Source organism: Lutra lutra, chromosome 10 (genome assembly GCF_902655055.1).
Source record: "Lutra lutra chromosome 10, mLutLut1.2, whole genome shotgun sequence".
Lineage (NCBI taxonomy): Eukaryota > Metazoa > Chordata > Mammalia > Carnivora > Mustelidae > Lutra > Lutra lutra.
In genome coordinates this window covers 80,468,707-80,491,170 of record NC_062287.1, presented here as the reverse complement: position 1 = coordinate 80,491,170, position 22,464 = coordinate 80,468,707, and the positions used below count along the sequence as shown (strand labels likewise).

Genomic DNA, 22,464 nt, shown 5'->3' with positions numbered 1-22,464 from the left:
GGAGGATGCAGGTTATAAAGCATGAGGCCCTGCTAGGCTTGTTGACAGTAGCTTATGAGAAACAGCCACCTCTCCAGGTACAGGCACTTGTGGAAGTCTCTCTTCTCCTTTTCCCTGACGTCTAATGACTAACCGATGCTCATCAGCTGACTTGGGTCAGAACAAACCAGAGGGTCTGCTAGTCCATTTTAAGCACAGCTGTACTATGTTAGCAGTAGGAAATTTTCTAAAACAATGCAGACACTTGATCAGTGATTTCATTAATGAATACAGTCTGAGTCATTATCTCCCTTTTTTGTTTTCCAGAAGCTACTGTTTCTTCTTAAAGCTTTTAGGGGGTGAAGGTCAGAGGGTAGGCAACAGAATCATTGTTCTCTAGTTTAGCACTTCTCAAATTTTAAGGCACATATGAATAATGGGGGAATCTGTTTAATTTTTGAAGTTTTTGTTTAAATTCTAGTTAGTTCACATACAGTGTAATATTGGTTTCCGGAGTAGAATTCAGTGATTCATCACTTACATATAACATCCAGTGCTCATCACAACAAGTGCCCTCCTTAATACCCATCCCCCATTTGGCCCATCCTCTACGTCCTCTCCAGCAGTTAGTTAGTTCTTTAGTTAGTTCTTTATGGTTAAGAGTTTCTTATGGTTTGCCTTCCTCTCTCTTTTTTTTTTGCTTCCCCTAGGTTCATCTATTTTGTTTTTTAAATTACACATATGAGTGAAATATAGTATTTGTTTTTCTCCGACTGATGTATTTTGCTTAGTGTAGTACACTCTAGATCCAGCCATGTTATTGCAAATGACAAGATTTCATTCTTTTTGATGGCTGAGAAATATTCCATTGAATATATATACAAACCACATCTTCCTTATCCATTCCTCAGTTGATGAATGTTTGGGCTCTTTCCAGAATTGAGCTATTGTTGATAATGCTGCTATAAACATTGAGGTGCATAAGCCCTTTTGAAGATTTTATTTATTTATTTGACAGAGAGAGAGAGAGGGAGAGGGAGTGCATATGAGCAGGGGCAGAGGGAGAGGGAGAAGCAGGCTTCCCACTGAGCAAGGAGCCCAATGTGAGAGGGAGAAACTCACTCCCCGATGAACAGGGAGTCCAGTGTAGGACTCAACCCCAGGACCCTGGGATCATGACCTGAGCCGAAGGCAGCCGCTTAACTGACTGAGCCACCCAGGCATCCAGCATAACCCATTTTGAATCAGTATTTTTGTATCCTTTGGATAAATACCTAGTAGTACAATTGCTGGGTGATAGGGTAATATTTTAAGATTTTTTTTTAATTTATTTGACAGAAAGAGATCACAAGCAGGCAGAGAGGCAGGCAGAGAGAGAGAGAGAGAGGAGGAAGCAGGCTCTCCGCCGAGCACAGAGCCCGATGAATGGCTCGATCCCAGGACCCTGGGACCACAACCCGAGCTGAAGGCAGAGGCTCAACCCACCGAGCCACCCAGGTGCCCTGGTAGGATAGTATTTTAAACTTTTTTGAGGATTTTAAAATTTAATGTATTTTTAACTTTTTGAGGAACCTCTGTACTGTTTTCCAGAGTGGCTCCACCAGTTGGATTCCCACCAATAATGTAAGAGGATGCACCTTTCTCCACATCCTTGGGAACATCTGTTGTTTCCTGTGTTCTTAATTTTAGCCATTCTGACAGACGTGAGGTAGTATCTCATCATGGTTTTGATTTGTATTCCCTGATGATGAGAGATGTTGAGCATCTTTTCACATGTCTGTTGGCCATCTATTTGTCTTCTTTGAAAAAAAATGTCTATTTATGTCTTCTGCCCATTTCTTAACTGGATTATTTGGTTTTTGAGTGTTGAGTTTGATAAGCTTTCTAAGATTTTGGATACTATCCCTTTATCAGGGATGTCTTTTGCAACTAGCCTCTCCCATTCCATAGATTGCCTTTTAATTTTCTTGATTATTTCCTTTGCTATGTAGAAGCTTTTCTTTTCTTTTTTTTTTTTTAAGATTTATTTATTTATTTTAGAAAGAGAAAGAGTGGGAGGGAAGGGGCAGAGGGAGAGGGAGAGAGAAACTCAAGCATACTCTGTGCTGAGTGTGGAGCCCTACTCAGGGCTCGATCCTGAATGGAAACCTGCGACCTGAATGGAAACCAAAAGTTGAATGGTCTGAACCATCCAGGTGCCCCTAAAAGCTTTTTTTAAAAAAAAAATTTATTTTACCCTAAAACTTTTTATGTTGATGAAGTCCCAGTGGTTCATTTTTGCTTTTATTTCATGGGGGTATCTTGTTAAAATGCAGATTCTGATTTAGCAAATCTGGGAGTGGGGTGATAAGAGCTGAGGTTCTGCTTTGTTGCAGAGCTCCTAGGTGGTAACATTGCAGTTGGTCTTTGGACCACACCGAGTAACAAGGCCCTCGTTAATTTTTATCTCTCTTTCCTGTTTCAAGCTGACTCATGTCAGTAGGATTAAGAATACCTCTAATCTGATCTGCAGGCACTGTCAGAAATGAAAAAAGAGTAAGTACTGATACTAAGCCCATAGGAAATCATGAAGTCATGGATCCTATCTTCTGAATTAACAATTAAGTTTGGTAAGCCATGACTTTGAATTCTAATGTATTGCAATGCAAAATGTTGAGAAAAGACCTGTATTGTGCACAAATGCAGAGAACAGAATTCAAGCATATCTGCTTTTTCTTATAAGATGACAAAGCAATTGTTTATTTAAGGTCATTATTAATATTTATTGACAAGTATCATGTTCTCTACTGCATATAAGTAGGAATCTGGTGGGGACTACATGAGAACTTGTGTAGCAATTCTTCCGGCTCTGAATCATCTGCATAATTCACCTTTATCTTCACTACCAGGAATCCTGTCTAATTATTGCTTATGCAAAGGGATGAATCTTCCTTGGTATGAAGAAATTTGCGGTGTCTCTTGAATTTTTTCAGGACAGCTATTTTTGGTACTCTCTACTGAGTTTTTGGACCTTTAATTTGGTTTATTATGTTGCTTTGGATCTGCTATTATTTCCACAATTTCTGTTTTCTTGGCTAAACTGTCAATTCATTGTAACTGTTGGTCATTTCTTCTATTTTATAGGACTGGAAAATGGAAGTGAATTGTAAACTTGTCAGGTCCAATCTCTTCCTTAATATCTGAATTTCTACAAGCCAGCCTCTGCTTGAAACACATTTAATGATGGGGATTTTAGTATGTTACATTCTATCCTGGAACACCTCTGTTAGGAAGTTTTTCCTAATTTCAGTCAACAGTTGTCTCTCTGTGGCTTTTGCGCACTGGCCTGGTTTTACTCACTGGAAGCAATTCCTTTGTCTTGAATAGAATATGAATATAACACATATTGTTGAATAACTGATTTGTTCATGCCCAGCCCTTGGGAGTTACCAGTACCTTTGGAATTTCCTCATGCAGCAGGGTAGTCTTCAACGTCTGGCTTGAGGAATAAACCTGGAGCGAGGCTAAGAGTGGCACTGCCAGCCAGAGCGTGAATCAGGAGAAGGCAGGACAGTCACTGCCCACAAGTCCTTTATGTTGCTTCATTCCAGGAGCTTGAGATTTCCTGCATTTCTTTCTTACGTTCAACCTGACTTAAGCCTTCGATGAAATTCAGGATAAGAATTTATGATTACTCATGAATTTTCACACAACCACATCATTGGATAGGAATCTTAGAAATGATTTCAATTTCCAAAATATTTATCTTTTCTTTAGTTATCACCTAAAGCAAAATTTAAAACTGGCAAATTTGGACTCCAGTCTTCCTCTCCTATGCTCCTTTCAGGACCATTCTATCTTTCCTATTTGATGTTCCACAGTTGACCTGATATGTAAGGTTCCTCCCGGGCAGGATCAACCTATGTTTTGGGCCCTTCACTACCTCTTCCCTCCCCTTTCTCCTCACCAAAACCTACCTGTCCAGTGTGTGATTCTCTCAGCAGCTGGCTTTATGCAATATGACCTTGTCTCTTAATGTGTTTTGGTCCCTTAACAACACTTGGTAATGTGTAAGAAAACTCTTGTTTATTTTCCAGTCTCAGCACAAAAATTCCTTAATTCAATCAATCACATGTCTTCCAATGGCCCCTAGGTGATAGTTTTTTAGTGGGGAGGGATAGACTTCATGATAAGATCACAGATGAGAAATTGTTTTGGCTCCCTTAGTACAATATCTTGCTTTCTCAGAAATAGCAGCAAGGTGCCTTGGTTACCCAACTCCCATTAGAACATGATATGCTTCTTGTGCCAGAGTTGCTGAAACTGTTCCTCCCCTGAACAATACAAAACACACACACATACACACATATACTCAGGAGCACAGTTCTTTTTAATTGGCACTAGATAGGATATATTAGTATCCCTCCCTCCATGAGACATGGGAGCCCCCTTAGTACAGCTGTGTATCATTTATCTCCTCATTGTATGGTACTAGTTCTGTTCTCCATAAACAGTACTAACAATAGGTCTTACTGCTTGGGGTTATTGATTACAGCTACTTTCTTTGTTCCAGGTAGTGTGACTAGGGCTTAACAGATTTCTCATTTATTGTTCATAAAACCCTGTAGTGTAGAAATGAGAAGGGATTCGTAACTACAGATTGTAATAAAGATAAACAAGAAGATAGCATTATGCTAATAGATTTAAAAAGACAGAAATGATCAATGTCCTAGAAAAATGTGACTTACGAAAACTATCCCAAGAAAATATAGAAATAGGAGTAAAGTCTTTATCATTAAAGAAATGGAATCACTTAATAGTTTACCCCTTGGTCCTTCCATAGGGCCAGATTGGCTTTAGTTTGGCTAAACATTCAAGGAACAGATAAACATATACTACTGCCAATTTTATCAAAGAGCAGAAAATAGGGAGCATTTTCCAGCTGATACAAGGAGACCACAAGAAGGAAAGATTATGAACTGGCCACATTTATAAATATATGTGTATAAATAAGCAAAATGCTATATGCTGAACATCCCTAATCACCCAGGGAAATGCAAATCAAAACCACAATGAGATATCACCTCACACCTGTCAGAATGGCTAAAATTAAAAAGACAAGCAACAACAAATGTTGGTGAGGATGTGGAGACAAAGGAATTCTCATGCACTGTTGGTGGAAATGGAAACTGATGCAGCCACTGTGGAAAATAGTATGGAGGTTCTTCAAAAAATTAAAATGGAATTACCATGTGATTCAGTAATTCTGGCCCTGAGTATTTACCCAAAGAAAACAAAAACATGAATTCAAAAAGATCAAAAAGATACATGCACTCCTATGTTTATAGCATTATTTACAGTTGCCAAGATATGGAAGCAACCTGTGTCCATAGATAAATGGATAAAGAAGGTTGATATACATATATATATATATATATATCAACCTTCATTATATATATAAATATAACATGTATATATATATATATAATGGAATATTACTCAGCCATAAAAAAGAATGAGCTCTTGTCATTTACAGCAACATGGATGGACCTAGAAGATGTAATGCTAAGAAAATAAGTGAGAGAAAGATAAATACCATGTGTTTCACTCATATGTAGAATTTAAGAAACAAAATAAATGAATAAACAAAGAAAGAAGGGGTGCTCTTAAATACAGAGGACAAACAGGTGGCTGCCAGAGGGGAGATGGATGAGGGTATGAGTGAAATAGATAAAGGGAATTAAAGAAAAAAATTGGATTTATCAGAGGAATGCAAAAATGGTTTGACATGAAAAAGATTTAGGGAGAAAAACCATGAAATTGTCTCAATAGCACTTGATAAAATTTAATACCTATTTATAATTAAAACTCTTATAGCCAACTCCAAGCAAAATAGGAATAGAGGAACCTTGCTTAATTAATGAAGGGTGTCTACTAAAAACCCAAGTAAATATTTTAAAGGAGGAATTGTTAAAATATTTTTCAGAAATAAGACAAAGGCTCCTTTTGTCAGTGGCAGGGGGTGAGGAGAAAGGCTATAGAATTAGAGAAACGGTACCATCTTCACTGAGGTGTTGACTCAGTATCAAGCAGATATCAATTCTCCCAAGTTAACTTAGAAATTGCAACAAAAATCTCAGTAGAGTTTTTCCTAGAACTTACTCAGGTAATTGTAAGCTTGATATGAAAGGGCAGAGGTCACAATCAAAAAGAGGAAATGCCCTTCAACAGTTGAATGGATAAAGAAGATGTGGTACATATATACAATGGCATATTATTCAGCCATCAGAAACGATGAATACCCACCATTTGCATCGATGTGGATGGAACTGGAGGAGATTATGCTAAGTGAAGTAAGTCAAGCAGAGAGATGTCATATGGTTTCAATCTATATAGAACATAAGCAATAGCACGGAGGACCATAGGGGAAGAAAGGTAAATCTGAAGGGGGAGAAATCAGAGAGGGAGATGGACCATGAGACACTGTGGACCCCAGGAAACAATCTTGAGTGTTTCAGAGGGGAAGGGAGTAGGGGGAGTGGGTAATAGGGTGATGGGTATTGGTTTATGGCACATGCTGTGATGAGCACTGAGTGTTATACGTAACTAATGAATCATTGAACACTACATCAAAAACTAATGATGTACTATACAGTGGCTAATTGAACATAATAAAAAAAAATAAATTTAAAAAGAGAGAGAGACAAGATGGTGGGGAGGGGTGTTGGAATTATTCTACCAGATATAAACTTATTGCAAAACTGTAAGTAATTAACGTTGTGTGGTGTTGTGGCAGGAATAGACAACAGAGCCCATATGCCCAACTCACAAAGATATGTAAAGTCAGTGTATGAGGAATGTGACATTATCAGTGTGGAAAAGATGGTAGTATTGGCGATAAGTGATACTAAAAAGACTGGTTTTCTTTTGGAAAAAATATATATTGTATTCTTACCTCATGTTTTAATCCAAAATAAATTCCAGATAAATTATAAATTCAAATATCAAAACTGAATAGTTAAACCTTGTAAAAGAAAATACAGGAGAGGGGTACCTGGGAGGCACAGTGGGTTAAAGCCTCTGCCTTCAGCTCAGGTCATGATCCCAGGGTCCTAAGATCGAGCCCTGCATCAGGCTCTCTGCTCAGCAGGGAGCCTGCTTCCTCCTCTCTCTCTGCCTGCTTCTCTGCCTACTTGTGATCTCTGTCTATCAAGTAAATAAGTAAAATCTTTAAAAAAAAAGAAAAGAAAAGAAAATACAGAAGAGATATTTCTATGATTGGGGGATTTTTTTCTATTCTTAATGTTTTGATTTTTTGATTTCTAAACAAGAGAAAGGACAGATGAAAAGATTGATAAATGTGATCCATTAAAATAAAAATAAAGCTTCAGGACACAAGAGCAATCACTGTTTGTGAGGATTAAATCTATTAATACATGAAAAGCAGGTTAAAATTTTTACTGTGTGCCTGAACGAACATATAGAAGTACTACAAAGTATTTGCTATTATTATTTCTTTTATAGAGTATATTCCCCCACACTAATTGCAATAAAGCTAGTCTTACCGTGTATTTTTTCTCTTTAAGACACACATCTTCTAGATAGGCAGCAAATAATGTAACTAAAGGAAAAGAATATTATCTGAAAAACAGTATGAAAATAAGTGTTTTACTCTTAGACAGACTTGGCTATTATTTTAATACCGGAATATTTTCCATGGGAACCAATCTTCATTTGCATAAACTCTGTAGCTTGTGGTCTTTTCTTGGTAATGCTAACATAGAGCAGATTCTTCCTGGTGACTTGTTTTGTGTGCCCAAGAATGTAGTTACTGGCATCTCATAGGAATGTAACTGCTGGCAGCACGCACCCCAGCAGGTCTGAGACTGCCCACTGCTGGGAACCAAACTGGTTAGTGTGGAAACCAGCAGACTTCTCTGAATTCACTTTTGACCTGGGTCATTTTACTTTAATTTTTTTCTTCTTTAAGATTTATTTATTTATTTGAGAGAGAGAGAGAGAGAGTGTGTGTGTGTAGTGGGAGGGGCAGAGGGAGATGGTGAGAGAATCCCAAGGAGACTCAGTGCTGGGTGCAGAGCTGGATGTAGGGCTTGATCTCATGACCTTGAGATCATGACCTGAGCCAAAACCAAGAGTCAGATTATCAACCGACTGTACCACCAAGGCACCCCTCCATTTTTCTTTTCCATCTAGGTCCTTCCACATTTCTCTTTTGCAGCCTGCTAAAATAAACAAGTGAACTTGCATTTCTACTTCTATGTTAGACTGCACCCAAATATTGGTATAACAAAAAGACAAACACTTGTAGAAATTCTGGAGATCTTGCATATTCATCATTGACAGATAGAAATCAGAAGATTCTGAGCTTATGGAAAGTAAAGTGTGGCCTTTAAAAAAAGGTCATTCCTCAAAATATTATTTCTGGCCCCTTAGCTGAGCCCCTAACAATTTCAAAAGGCCATCTCTTTAAAAACCAAGCTCTTCTGCATTACAAATAAAGTATTACCATGCACCCCTTCAGCAGCAGGGAACCATAGCACAGTTCAGAAGGTCAGATGTGACCACAGTATCTCTTGTTATTTCAGAGCTCACATGTGTTTGCCTTGGCGCCATTTCCCTGGCATTTGGTTTCCGTTATTTTTCCACGGACTTGGCTTGCAGGAATCAAAGAAGCATATTTTTAAGAATAAGCGAAGTTCATAAAGATGAAGTATTCTGAACTGGTGGTGGCTGGACACAGTGGGTGGGAATGCGTGCCTCCCAGCTTACCTTCGGTAGCATGGCCCTGACCCTGCATATGGCGTATGTGAGTAATGGGGAAGGCAGAGGGCTGTCCCACTCAGCAAGGCTGACCAGTGCCTCCCTCTCTCTCCCCAGCCAGACACCAGCTAAGTTCAGCCATCCTGGTTCAGGCTGTCTACTGAAGCCAAAGCTAAGCACTCAGGAGAGTGAAGGGCCTCTCTAGATGAAGTGGTTTCCATTTCAGCCTCGGTGACAGCTGATTGTTGTCAATGGTAAAGTACTATCATTGGGCCTTTGCTGTGACTTCTTTTGGTTTCTGCTTGGAGCTCTCTGCAGAATGTGTCTGGGAAATAGGCATTCACTCTGTACAAAGCACAATAAAGATCACTACTGTGTGGTTGCACTGATGGCAGAGACCTCAGGGTCAGATTTTATCAGTCAGTAGGTGCATGTGGTAGAAGACGTACGAGACTGGGGTTGGAAGGGATGGAGTGTTGTGCAGTATATATACTTGTCTGCACATTGGGATCACCTTAGGAGTTTCAAAAACTACCCGCAACTTGTGTTCTACCTCAGGGGGCTGTGCTTTCATTTGTCTGCAGAGTCACCTGGACATTAGAAATTTTAAAATGTCCCCAGGTGAATGGGGAACCACTGATTTGATGGTGAAGAGCCCAGACTTTGAAGGTGCATAACTTATTTGAGTCCCAACTCCAACATTTAGTAGCTGTGTGACTGACCAAGCCATGAAAGCTCTCTGAGGCTCAGCTTTCTCATCTCTTTTCCTTTCTGTGGTTGTGATGGAGATTTAGTATAAACATGCTATGTTTTTAATACAAAAAATGTTGGCTCAATAGAGATCCAGCTAGCAGTGCAAGCTCCACCATTTCCTAGCTGTATACTAGAGGGGTGGTGTGGGAGAGCTACTAGTATGGGTTTTGGACTCATCCTGGTCTGGGTTTGAATCCTAGTTCCACTGCTTGTCCTTGGGTAAGCATATTTACTTCCAGGGCTTCATTCCCCTTGTTGTTAAAATAGAGGTTTTCTCTTACCTTATAGGATTGATATGAGAATTAAATGACATGATACACTTCTCATTTAGGTTAAGTAGTATGAGGTTACCTTCTTTGTGTACGTTAAACATGGTAGAATATCAGCAATTTCACGTGTTTAATCTACTATTAAGTCTTCAAAGATCTCAGTAGTAGTAACTATTATTATTATTATTACCAGTAATCAGTATGACCTTAAGGGAATTACTTTACTTCAGAAGGGCTCAGTTTCCCCATCTGTAAAATGGACACATTAAGATTTTGCCTTTTTCACAGTATCTGTTAAAAGGTTTAAATGGGAGGGTGTTTGTGAAATCACTTTGAAGATTATAAAACATTGAGAAAATCATGCTAACTTACAAAATGTTCTTGGAAACTGGATATCTCATGTACATAATGGTAAATATTCTGGGAAATTCAGAGGGGTGTGTCTATACAGTATGAAACTTGGTAAGGGAATTGAGTCACATAGAGAAGCTGTTGGTCTTTGGAATTCAGACAGGAAATCATTTCTTAAGCCTACTCTAAGTTCAGCACCATTCTGGCATCAGGAGAACAAAGCAGAGCAGCTCGTGGCTCCTGCCAGGGGCAGAACTGCATTATTATTGAGGAGATGTATTGGGCTATCTGTGTAGAAATAACTAACAATTAGGTAATGCCTACCACATGCCAGACTGTTAACATTCTCTGCATGAGTTATGTCATCTCATCCTCTGTGAAGATTCCAGTTTTTCACTGGTGAGGAAAGAGGGGCACAGAGAGATTAAATAATATGTCTAAGTCACATGGGCACAGGCATAATAATGAAAGACAAGAAATGAGGATAGTGAAAAATGCTTTTGTCAATAAATAAAGTCAAAATCATCACAAATTGAAACAAATAAATCTACAGCTCTTTTGTGTTCTTCTATCCTTCACTGTTAATGTAGACTTCTAAACCAGAGCATAAACATTCTTCATAGGAAATGTCTCCTGGCTTAGACTGAGGACTGATGAACCATAGGTTTTGGTTCTTGACCTCATTTTCATCCCTGACACTTTGGCTTGGGTGGGAAAATAACTTCCCATGTCTATAGTTTCTCTACCTCTAATATGGGTCTAATAATGCCTCCCTTTAAATCATGTCATGGAGGCTAATTATCATGAAGTCATTTTTCGGTGTGTGCTTCTGATCTACACTGGAAACCCAAAGGGCCACCCAGACTTCAGCCCTGTGGTAAAATCTTGGCTTCTCTTGGACAGAGACAAGAGTATTGCTTCTTGGTGGGCTTCCAAACTGTCTTGCTATCTGCTCTTTGCACAGGGCAGTCCTGGATCTCTTTTTTCACATGCAGCGTTACTTGAAGTAGGTTACCATAAATACCCTGTGGTCAAGGAGTAAGTGATACCATTTATTATAATGTTACTTGGGAAATATTTTCAACTAATAGGGATCATTAAGGCAGTGATTATGTCACCTGATATGCTCATGGTCCAGTGGGGAGAATACTGTTCAACATAGGAAAAACTTACATAGGATTGACTTTCAGTGGAGAGACAGTGGCTTCTGTAGATTGTAGGGCCTCCTTCTCCATGTGTGGTCCACAGTCTAGCAGCATACATGTCACCTGGGAGCTTGTCAGAAATGCAGAATCTCAGGCCCCATGCCAACACTAACTGAATCAGATTCTGCATTCGAACACCATCCACATGTGGGTGGAAGGCCTGTGAAAGCGTGAGAAGCACCACCTGCTTGGACCAGTAGCAGTGATGACACAGTGTGTGGTGGAGCTGGGAATCCAGCTGAGGTTTCAGATGCCACTGCTCACGTTCTATCTTCTCTGCTGCTTTGTGCCCTCTCAGGTCATGCAGGTAGGGTTTGGTTTATTGCTGAAATGCACTTTCACCTTCTAGTAAGAATTCTGACCATGGCTCCTACAGTGGGGTATGTACTCCTCAATTAAGAAAATGTCTTGATAAAAGCAGCTTTTTATTTGCTGCCTTTAGTTTTTAAGAATCTCAAGATATTTCCTTACCTCAAAAAACAAAAAGTAAGAGAGAGGTGGGGGGGAAGGAGGGTAGGAGATTAATAGTACAGGAAGGAAAAGAAAGAGAGATAAAAGAAGAGAAAGAAGAAGGTGCCGGGGTAGCTCAGTTGGTTAAGCGACTGCCTTTGGCTCAGGTCATGATCCTGGACTCCTGGCATCAAGTCCTGCGTCAGGCTCCCTGCTTGGCAGGGAGTCTGCTTCTCCCTCTGACCCTCCCCCTTCTCACGTTCTCTCTCTCTCCGTCACACACACACACTATCTCTCTCTCTCAAATAAATAAAATCTTTTTTTAAAAAAAAAGGAGAAAGGAGAGAAGAAACAAGCATTTAAAGAAACCAAATGTTTAATAGTACACATATACATCCTAGTTGTGGGGTATTTTGCATTTTTTTTTTTTTGTTAATCTTCAAGGGTAGATGTTTTATGTTTTATTTCAAAAATTTTAAATGGAAATCTTTTTCTAGTAATTGAATAATATCAGTGAAAGTATATGCCAAAACAATTTATTCCTTTTATTTCTTCCCATTGAGTTTGTTTATTTTATTATGTATGTTAGTCACCATGCAGTACATCATTAGTTTTTGATGCAGTGTTCCACAATTCATTGTTTTCATATAACACCCAGTGCTCCATGCAATACTTGCCCCCTTAATACCTATCACTGAGCTAAACCATCCCCCCTCTGAAACCCTCAGTTTGTTTCCTGTAGTCCATATCGTCTCTCATGGTTCATCTCCTCCTCCGATTTCCCCCCTTTCATTTTTCCCTTCCTTCTCCTAATGTCCTTCATGCTCCACATATAAGTGAAACCATAAGCTTTACACCTTAAAGAACTGGAGAAAGAACAACAAATAAAGCCTAAGCCAAGCAGAAGAGAAATAATTAAGATGAGAGGAGAGATCAATGAATTAGAAACCAGAAATACAGTAGAGCAGATCAACGAAACTAGAAGCTATTTCTTTGAAAGAATTAATAAGACCTACAAGCTACTGGCCAGGCTTATCCAAAAGAAAAGAGAAAGAACCCAAATTAATAAAGTTACATGAAAGGGAAGAGATCACAACTAACACCAAGGAAATAGAAATAATTATTAGAAATTATTATCAATAACTATACACCAATAAATTAAGCATCCTGGGGAAATGGATGCCTTCCTGGAAATCTGTAAACTACCAAGACTGAAACAGGAAGAAACTGACAATCTGAATAGACCAATAACCAGTAATGAAAGTGAAACAGTGATCAAAAACCTCCCACAGGGGCGCCTGGGTGGCTCAGTGGGTTAAAGTCTCTGCCTTCGGCTCAGGTCATGGTCCCAGGGTCCTCGGATTGAGCCCCACATCGGCTCTCTGCTCAGCAGGGAGCCTGCTTCCTCCTCTCTCTCTTTCTCTCTCTCTCTGCCTGCCTCTCTGCCTACTTGTGATCTCTATCTGTCAAATAAATAAATAAAATCTTAAAAAAAAAAAAAAAAAAACTCCCACAAAACAAGAGTCCAGGTCCTGATGGATTCCCGGGAGAATTCTACCAAACATTCAAAGAAGAAATAATACCTATTTTCCTGAAGCTGTTTCAAAAAAATAAAAACAGAAGGAAAACTTCCAAACTCATTTTATATGAGGCCAGCATTACCTTGGTCCCCAAACCAGGCAGACAACTCATCAAAAAGGAGAATTATAGACCAATATTTAGACCAGCTCTTTTGTGCTCTTCTATCCTTCACTTTTAATGTAGACTTCCAAATCAGAGCATAAACATTCTTCATAGAAAATGTCTCCTGGGGGTGCCTGGGTGGCTCAGTGGGTTAAAGCCTCTGCCTTCTGCTCAGGTCATGATCCCAGGGTCCTGGGATCGAGCCCCACATTGGGCTCTCTGTTCTGCAGGGAGCCTGCTTCCTCCTCTCTCTCTCTCTCTCTGCCTGCCTCTCTGCCTACTTGTGATCTCTGTCTGTCAAATAAATAAATAAAATCTTAAGAAAAAGAAAATGTCTCCTGGCTTAGACTGAGGGCTGATGAACTATAGGTTTTGGTTCTTGACCTCATTTTCATCCCTGACACTTTGGGTAGCCTTGGATTGGAAAATAACTTCCCATGTCTACAGTTTCTCCACCTCTAATATGGGTCTAATAATGCCTCCCTTAAATCATGTCATGGAGGCTAATTATCATAAAGTCATCCATAAAATGATGCCAAAATTCTCAATAAGATCCTAGCTAAGAGGATCCAACAGTACATTAAAAGGATTATCTATCATGACCAGGTGGGATTTACTCCTGGGATGTAAGGGTGGTTCAACACTCACAAATCAATCAGTCTGATAGAACACATTAATAGGAGAAGAGATAAGAGCCATATGACCCTCTCAATTGATGCAGAAAAAGCATTTGACAAAATACAGTATCCTTTCCTGATTAAAACTCTTCAGAGTGTAAGGATAGAGGGAACATTCCTCAATTTCATGAAAACCATCTATGAAAAACCCACAGCAAATGTCATTCTTCATGGGGAAAAGCTGAGAGCCTTTCCCTTCAGATCAGGAACACAACAAGGATGCCCATTATCACCACTCTTGTTCAACATAGTACTAGAAGTCCTAGCAACAGCATTCAGACAACAAAAAGAAATAAAAGGTATTAAAATTAGCAAAAAAGAAGCCAAACTCTCTTCATAGATGACATGATACTTTATGTGGAAAACCCAAAAGACCACCCTAAAATTACTATGACTGAACTTACTTATTTTTATAGACTATTAAGGTAAGCAAGCCATGATGAAGTACCCCAAAATCTTCCTGTCATTCTGACTTGGTTTTGATTGTTAGTCTCATGAAGCAGCACATAGCTGTTACATTTATTCCTTTTAAAGATAACTTGCACTATAGCCAGAACGATCTTTGAAAAATGCAAGTTTGAACTCTTGATAAATTATTTTTTCTAGGCATCAGTGACTATTATCATGAAAAGACAAACAACCAGGTATTATATCCCTCCTAATGGAACTGTCACCTGGGAAAAACTCTTGCTAAAAATATAGAAGCTGAATTTCATCAAGATTCAGTACCTAATTACCAATGTACAGGTAATGTAGAAATCACTTAACTGTCAACTGGGCCTTTTTGGAATGTGTGTTCTTGGGTCAGTCTGTCTTGGAATCTAGCTGCCATGCATGTAATGAGAAGCTCAAATCACATGGAGAAGCTACATGTATTCACTTTGGTTGACAGCTCCAGCTGTGCTCCCAGCTGATGGTTGTCATCAGCTGTCAGCATGCAAATAGGCCATCTTGGACATCCAGCTAACACATGATTACAACTGCATGAGAGATCCCAAATAAGAACAACCCACCTGATCCCAGTCAACTCATACAACCAAGAGAGTTAATAAGAAGTATTTTGAGGCACTAAGTTTTGGATGATTTTTTAAATAGTGTTATGGACTATTGTCCACTCCCCATTCATTATGTTGAAGCCCTAATCCCCATATGATGGCATTAGGAATGGGGTCCTTGGATAGTAATTAGGTTTAGATGAAGTAATGAAGACAAACCCCCATGATGAGTTTAGTGTCCTTAGAAGAAGGCGAGAGACCAGAGCTCATTCTGTCTCCCTGTCTATTGAAGACAAAGTGAGAAGGTTACCTCCTCCAAGTCAGGAAATGGTTCTCACCAGGAACTGAATCTGCCTGCTCAAGTGTGTGTGTGTGTGTGTGTGTGTGTGTGTGTGTGTGTGTGTGTATTTCCAGGTGAGCTATGATAAGAAGTTTGAAAGTCACTGGATTGGACTAGGAGACTCTGTTATAGGTCTGTGAGTAATTGACCAACAGTTGTGAAAATAAAGGAATTATGGACATTATTGCAGTGGATCACTTTGGAATGGAAACAACCTTCTGGTGCTACAGGCAGTGGGGGTGGAGCTGCTTCTTCCCACTTATGGCAAAGAAAGCAATTGAACCCATACTTATTTTCTTCTTCTCTAGCCCCCACTTAACTTAATGCATTTTTATTCTTCCCTTCTTATCTCTCTCTTCTTTTCTTTTTCCTCTTCCCTTTCCCCCTTCTTTCTTTCCCCTTCCACTTTCCTCTCAGTCTGTCCCCTTATATTTTCTCCTCTATTCCCACCTTTTTCTACTTTTCCTTACACCATGTTGCTTTTGGGGGTACATATTTAATTGGGAAGCTTTCCTTCATGTCAGCATTAAAAATAGCTAAGATATCATTAAGCTTTTAAAATACATGCTAGAAGCTTTTGTACTCAAAATGTGGCACATTGGCCAGCAGCCTCAGCATCACTTGGGAGCTTTTTAGACTGTAGATTCTCAGGCCCTGTGCCAGACTTACTGCATTTTAACAAGACCCTACCTTCAAGTATGAGAAGCACTGCTATTGCATTCATCACCTTAAAACAACCCTTTGAAAATCTGTCATCAACATGGTCATGGAAGGTGCTCCTCTCCTTGGAAAACGGATGGGGTTAGAGGTGCGGCAGGTGTATTTATGTGAGGGCTTGGATGCCTGGAATGGGAGGTGGTGGCTTTCCCTTGGACTCTGGACATAACATGTTTAGTCATAGAGGCAAATGTCTGGCCGTCCTGATAAATATCAGGTCTTTTCTTGTTTGTCAAGGAATGCTGGGTGATGTGGTTTGTGGTTTCAGGACCTGTTGTATGTTATTAGAGACCAGCTGGAGGACATGTTGGTTGGTTTCAGCTGGCTCAGAAAGGGACGTCATTCCACTTGTTTTCTTTGGGGAAAATGGAGTGAGTTGGAGGTCATCCACAGAGAATGCATCTGTTATAAGAAGGATGGCAAGTTCTGGATTTTCTGGGACCATCCCAAGTTAATACCTGCTTCCCAGAAAAATTGATAGTATCTACTTTCACTAAATTGATAGTATCTACTTTTACTTACCCCAGGGGGGAGCAGACCTTTCTTAAGGACTGGTTAAAAATGAATCTAACAAGCTGGAGAGATAAACACCTTAGATTCTATTTGTTGCCAAGGCACGAGGCCAGGAAAAAAAATTTCCTCTCAGTCAATGGCCCGGACACTAGATATTGGAAGGCATTTTGGTCACCTGGAATGTTTTGAGCAATTCCCAGATTGGTGCTCATTCCAAGATTATCCTTTGTCAGCTTGGTCTAAACTTTGACTTGTCCAGTCATGGTTGTCTTTCTTGTTATACTGCCTCAACCTGGGTCCAGATCATTTGTTTTTTACTTCCTTGACCTGCTCTTGCCACCTACAACACAATGAACAGTGCATTTCTGTGAATCTTAGGTGACTTCTTTGGCCTTTATGTCTCCTGACTCATACTTAGGATAGAGGAGATCGTGTTCCAAATGGTTGAAATTCCTTGCCCTCTGGATTGGAAATAGAAGGCTAATGTATTAGTGGTAGCAAGGAGGAAAAACGTTTTTATACCAATTTATTTCCTTGAAATTCTGAAACTAAAACTAGATTTGACACCAGATGGTTAAGAGTGGGAAGATGGAGAGCTATCAAGACATAAGCTTTCTAGAACTCTCCAACATATTAATTCTCAATTCTTCCCAATGCATTTCAAGGGCCATAAAGTAGGTCACATAAAGCAGATCCAAATCTCTAGGCTCTGTAACTCTTCTTTGCTCTTGGCTCCTGCATATTTAAGGTGGGGCTCAGAAAATGCTTTTTCTCCTCCTGTTCCATCCAGAAGCTACTAGGCAAACATTCTGGTGGTGCTAATGGAATTTCAGAGCTGAGTTTTGTTTGTCAGTCCTGGGGCAGGACCTAGCAGATCTAGGGTGAAGGAGCGTAAACAGGTGGGCTCTGAGGGGTGTCCACACTTGGCTGGAATGTATTGTGATGCTGTCTTGGGGAACTGGTATTTGTTTTTCCAGTCGTGCTTAGTCTTGGGAGGTGTTAGATTTCTTTAAAGCCTTCATGACTCATGACCCTAGGAGAGCTCATTTTCCACTCCCTACCTCCTCAAACCTATTTGCCTTGCTCTTCAAAATGAACGTAGCAAAATCTCTTAGAGTGGTCACTTATTGAAAGGATAACTTGGGGAAAGCACTTTGTAAGCTCAAAAGCACCACACGGTTTGGAGGAGGGATTGTCATTCTGAGGAATTTGTGGAGGTTGATTTTCTACACATTTTCAAATGAAAAAACAGGGCTTATCTTTCAAAAAGGTCCCATTGGATGCTTTTTTCGTTCTTCCACATTTGCTACCAAAATGTTTGCAATTACCTTCTGAGCCAGTTTTGGAGACACTTTAGAGATTTGGTCTCTGTCAAGTTTCACTTCATTTTTGACCTTATCACCCCCGTTTGACTTGGTCTCCAGGCTCGTTCATCAGACTTAATACAAAATGCCAGTTGGCTTTTCCAACAATCAGAACTTCCCTCTGAAGTTTGTAGTTTTGCCATTATTGAAGAGATCCACTAGAACATACTGAGACTTTTCAGGCAAGTTCCAAAGAGGAGTTTTAGAAATTCACTGAATTATTGCTATGTCTTTGGGATAATGGTCCAGCTTGTAAGAGGTGACTAGTATGGAAGGCAATACTTATTTGGAATATACACACACAGAGCAATAAATCTATACCAAAGATCTCAAGTCATTTCTTAACATTTTCCTAGTTTATTAATACACTGTTTTTTAATTTGTTGTTTTTGTTTATTGGTTTTGGCAAGAGTAGTCAGTAAAGAACCAGGAGTTTGTTTGCTAACTCATTTGTTAATAAATAAATCCATCCATTCATTCAGTTAAAATCTGGTTGGCATTTAACTTTCAATGGTAAAGAAGACATGGTCACTACCCTCATTCAAATGGGAGATAGTTGATCATTAATCAAAGAACCACCCAAATAAATGTAAACAAAATGAAACCTGATATGATAGGTGCTAAGGAGGAGAGGAACATATATGGAGCTTAGAGAGAGGTTGAAGGACAACTCTCCTGCTCAGGAAAGGTCTGGAGTGGGAATAAAATTCATCTGGCAGAGGGGAGGGAAGTGCAGGAGTTTTCCAGCTAGCAGGGCAGCTTATGTACACCTCCACAGCAGAAGAGATGCGGGAGGGGTGGAGGAACAGAAAGAAGTCCAGTGTGGCTGTGTCTCAGAGCATGGCAAGAAATGAGGATGAAAAGAGCATATGGGGCCTTGTAGGTAGGGGGGAACACAGGATTTATTGTCCAAATGGAAGCACTGGTGAGAGTAAAATGAGGGGTTTTTGATAATTACCACAAGTCCTAAGTCCCAACTATCCTGGGCAAAGCAGGACATATGCTCCCCTTACTTCAAGACCATGCTAGGGATTTTGGTCTTCATCCTAAAAGCCATGCTAAGCAGCCTTTTAAGGTTGGGATGAAATGAGGACATGATCAGATTTGCATTTCGAAAAGACCTTTCTAGGTACACTGTACAGACAGGAATGGCAGTCATTCCCTTAAATGCCAAGAGTCCTGGTTTGATTTGGATAAATCATCTTTATGCTCCAACCTCCTTTCTCTGCTCCCATCCTAGTGCTCAGCCCACATCTGTGTAGCAGCTGCAGAACTGGGATTCCAGAGGCTCTGGCTAATTTGTAGAATTATGAGGACGGTGCCTGGCAAGGGAGTGTTCCCATTAGTGCTGCTCATGTTCACATTGTAAGCTTGATGCCTTCCACATGCTCATGTTTTATTCTGATCCTCCTAGGGCCAGGCCAGTAATTAACTCTTTGGAGGAACTGCGCCCAACCTAGGGTCTTTCATTGCTAAAATTTTCGTAAAAACAGGGCCTGGGCATGAAGATCAATAGGAAGAAGGTCTTGAATCCACAAAGTGCTTTGTTCACATGCCAGTCTCTCTTCTAGAATCTGTCTCTTGAAGAGTTGTAGAGTTGGAAGGGGGTTTACGAGATTAGAATACCTTCTATGGCCGATCGAGGAGTGGTCATTCCAGCAACGAAGTCTTCCAGGGACCTCGTGCACACTTCCTCCTAGGATGCTGTCCTGGCTTTGCTCACTTCTCTCCATCTGCATTTCCACCACAATGGGCTGAGCCCACATCTTCCCTCCCCCAGACCACTGCAGTATTCTCCTAATGGGCCTGCTGCTTCTAGTTCAGCCTCTCTCTAACCCACGCTCCACACTGCCATCAGAGTGCTCTTCTAATAGCAAAATTCAGTCAAGGCAGTCCCTGTTTAAGGCTCTCCAGCGACTTCTCATTGCCTTTTGGTTAAAATCTACTCATCTTACAATGCCCACAAAGCCTGTTGGCTGCCTATTTCTCAAAGGTTCTCACTCACCTCTCCCTCCTTACACACTAGGCTCCAGCACCATTTGCCTTCTTTTGTTTTTTTTCAAACACACACACTGTTTTGCCCCAGAGCAGTTGCCTGGAACACTCTTTCCATTACTGTTTATGTAACTGGCTCCTGCTCATGCTTTAGACTCCGTTCAAGTGTCAAGTACATAGAAAGGTTTTTCTTGGCCATCTGTTTACAGTGCATCCCTCTTACTAATCTTTATCTCAGGCCCTTTAAGTGTTTATAACACAGAGTTTGTAAAAAAATTTTTTTAGCTTATTTGATTGTTTTGTTTTGTTTCATCTTCCCTCTTTGGCGTCCTTAGGGCCACCCTGAGGTGGGGATCATGCTCACCTCCTTCACCACCATATCCTCAGTGCCTAGCAAGACACTTGCACCTAGTAGGTGTGCTCAATAAATATTTATGGAGGGGTGCCTGGGTGGCTCAGTGGGTTAAGCCTCTGCCTTTGGCTCATGTCATGATCTCAGGGTCCTGGGATCTAACCCTGCATTGGACATCTAACCCTGATCAGTAGGGAGTCTCCTTCTCTGTCTGCCTCTACCCCTCCCCCTGACTCATGCTTTCTCACTCTCAAATAAATAAATAAAAGATTAAAAAATACATATTTATGGAAAGAATTAACAAATGACAGTGGATTATTTTTGTTTGACAGATTTGTTTTTATTTAACCATTCTATGTGTTGTGAGGTAATTTTTAAAATTTGGGCCTTAGAGTCCTGGTTATCTTTTATGATAGTTCTATTTGAAATTCCCTTTCCATAATAAAGACCCTCAGCCCCCAGTCTGGCCCCAGATATTTCATACCATGATCTTGTTTATTCTAAAGCTTCTTTTCTCTAGTAGAAACACTCTTAGTCATTTTAACTCTCACTCTGTGAAATGCTGTCCTGTTTGATTCATCCTATTATTCTTTCACCCTATCAGATTTTTTTTGGATTCAGAATTGGGTCATCTACCATAGTTGTTATGCCTCCATCTCATGGGCCACTTACACATTTGATAAATATGCTAGCTACGTCCTTTGCCAACTCACAAGCAAATATGTTGATTGTCCCTAGAGAGGGTCCTTTCTTTAGGCACTGATAACTTAATGAGCCCATGGAAAAAATTAGAGAACCTTGTATTAAATAGAAAGTAAAGAGCTGAATGCTTCAACCAAGAAACACGTTTTTCTGTAGCTGTCTAAATGATGTTCCAACTGGATGTGTTGCTGCCTTCCTATACTCAACCTATTTGAAAGATTTGTAAATTATGATATATGATAGTTGGCCACTTACATGGTGGTTTTGAAGACTATGAGAAACATAAGATAATGATTCAGCTATGTGATATACAGCAAATGGAAAAAGTACAATGCAAAGTTATATTATGAGCAAATTTTCTTCTCTTTCGAAATATGTGGTTTTACATTTATAATGAAAAACATACATTTATAAAAAGACTTTACTACATTACTGTTCTAAAAATCAGTGCTTTCTATTAAGGAACCTCCTATTCTGACAGAAATAGGGATTAGGAGATGTCCTGTAAGTAACAGAAGGCATACAATCTTTTGGGGATTGGAAGAATCAACCCTTTTCTATCTTAATCACCCAAAGGGCTTAAAAATATGTTTGCATCTCATTTTCTAAGTTTGTGTCTTTCTGTCTTTTGAATGGTACTGATAATGTTTTTCTATGAAGTTTATTTTTAGGAAAAAATATGGAATAAAGTTGTTTAAAATTCCTCTTTTCGTTTACCTTTCCTCTGTCCTCAGATAATGACATCATAGTGTCCTTATGACAGCCACCTCTTTAAGTTCAAACCCTGTCTTCAGCTCTCCTGACCTACGCTGAAGCTTACCTTACCTATATTTACTTATATATCCCATCACTATCCTATTATGGTTATATCCTTGACTCCAAAAGTAATATTAATTATTATCCTAATCTATAAAGGTCAGAAAAATATAAAGAAGACCATCACCCATTGCTCAAACACCCAGAGAAAGCCCTCTATTTAATAAAAAACATATATTAGAAATCCATTTGGTTTATGGAGTTTATGGGTGGTAATACCTTAGTTCCTTCTTCCCCTGTGGTTACTCTTTTTCATTCTAAACTAACTAGTCTTTATATTCCTGAATTTCAAGGAGTGGCTATTAGTGGACATTTTATTTACTGTCATGGAGCTGCCAGAGCATTTTCTTAGCTTTCTTCAAATGAAACCAGCAAGGCAGGCAATTACTCCACCTTCTTGGAAATGCATCCCTTCTCCTCAAGATCCCATGTGGAGAAGATGCAACTTAATACTCTTCCCCTATTTCTTCATTCATTTACTCATCCCAGTCCTCATTTCCCACTCCTAGGCAGCTCTCCAACTCCCAGTGATGTTTATTAGGG

General features: G+C 39.7%; 1 protein-coding gene across 3 annotated transcripts in view; it reads left to right on the top strand.

Annotated features, from left to right (window-relative positions):
- The window catches only part of CCDC34 (coiled-coil domain containing 34), a 126,217-nt gene that overhangs the window by 65,248 nt on the left and 38,505 nt on the right, over positions 1–22,464 (top strand). Inside the window, exon 7 of one of the 3 annotated variants that reach the window (XM_047747280.1) lies at positions 3,103–3,329. The exons of the other annotated variants lie outside the window; for them this stretch is intronic. The gene's annotated coding sequence lies outside the window, so the exon portion shown is untranslated. Of the gene's footprint in view, positions 1–3,102; positions 3,330–22,464 lie in introns of those variants that run through there. 3 annotated transcript variants of the gene reach the window in all.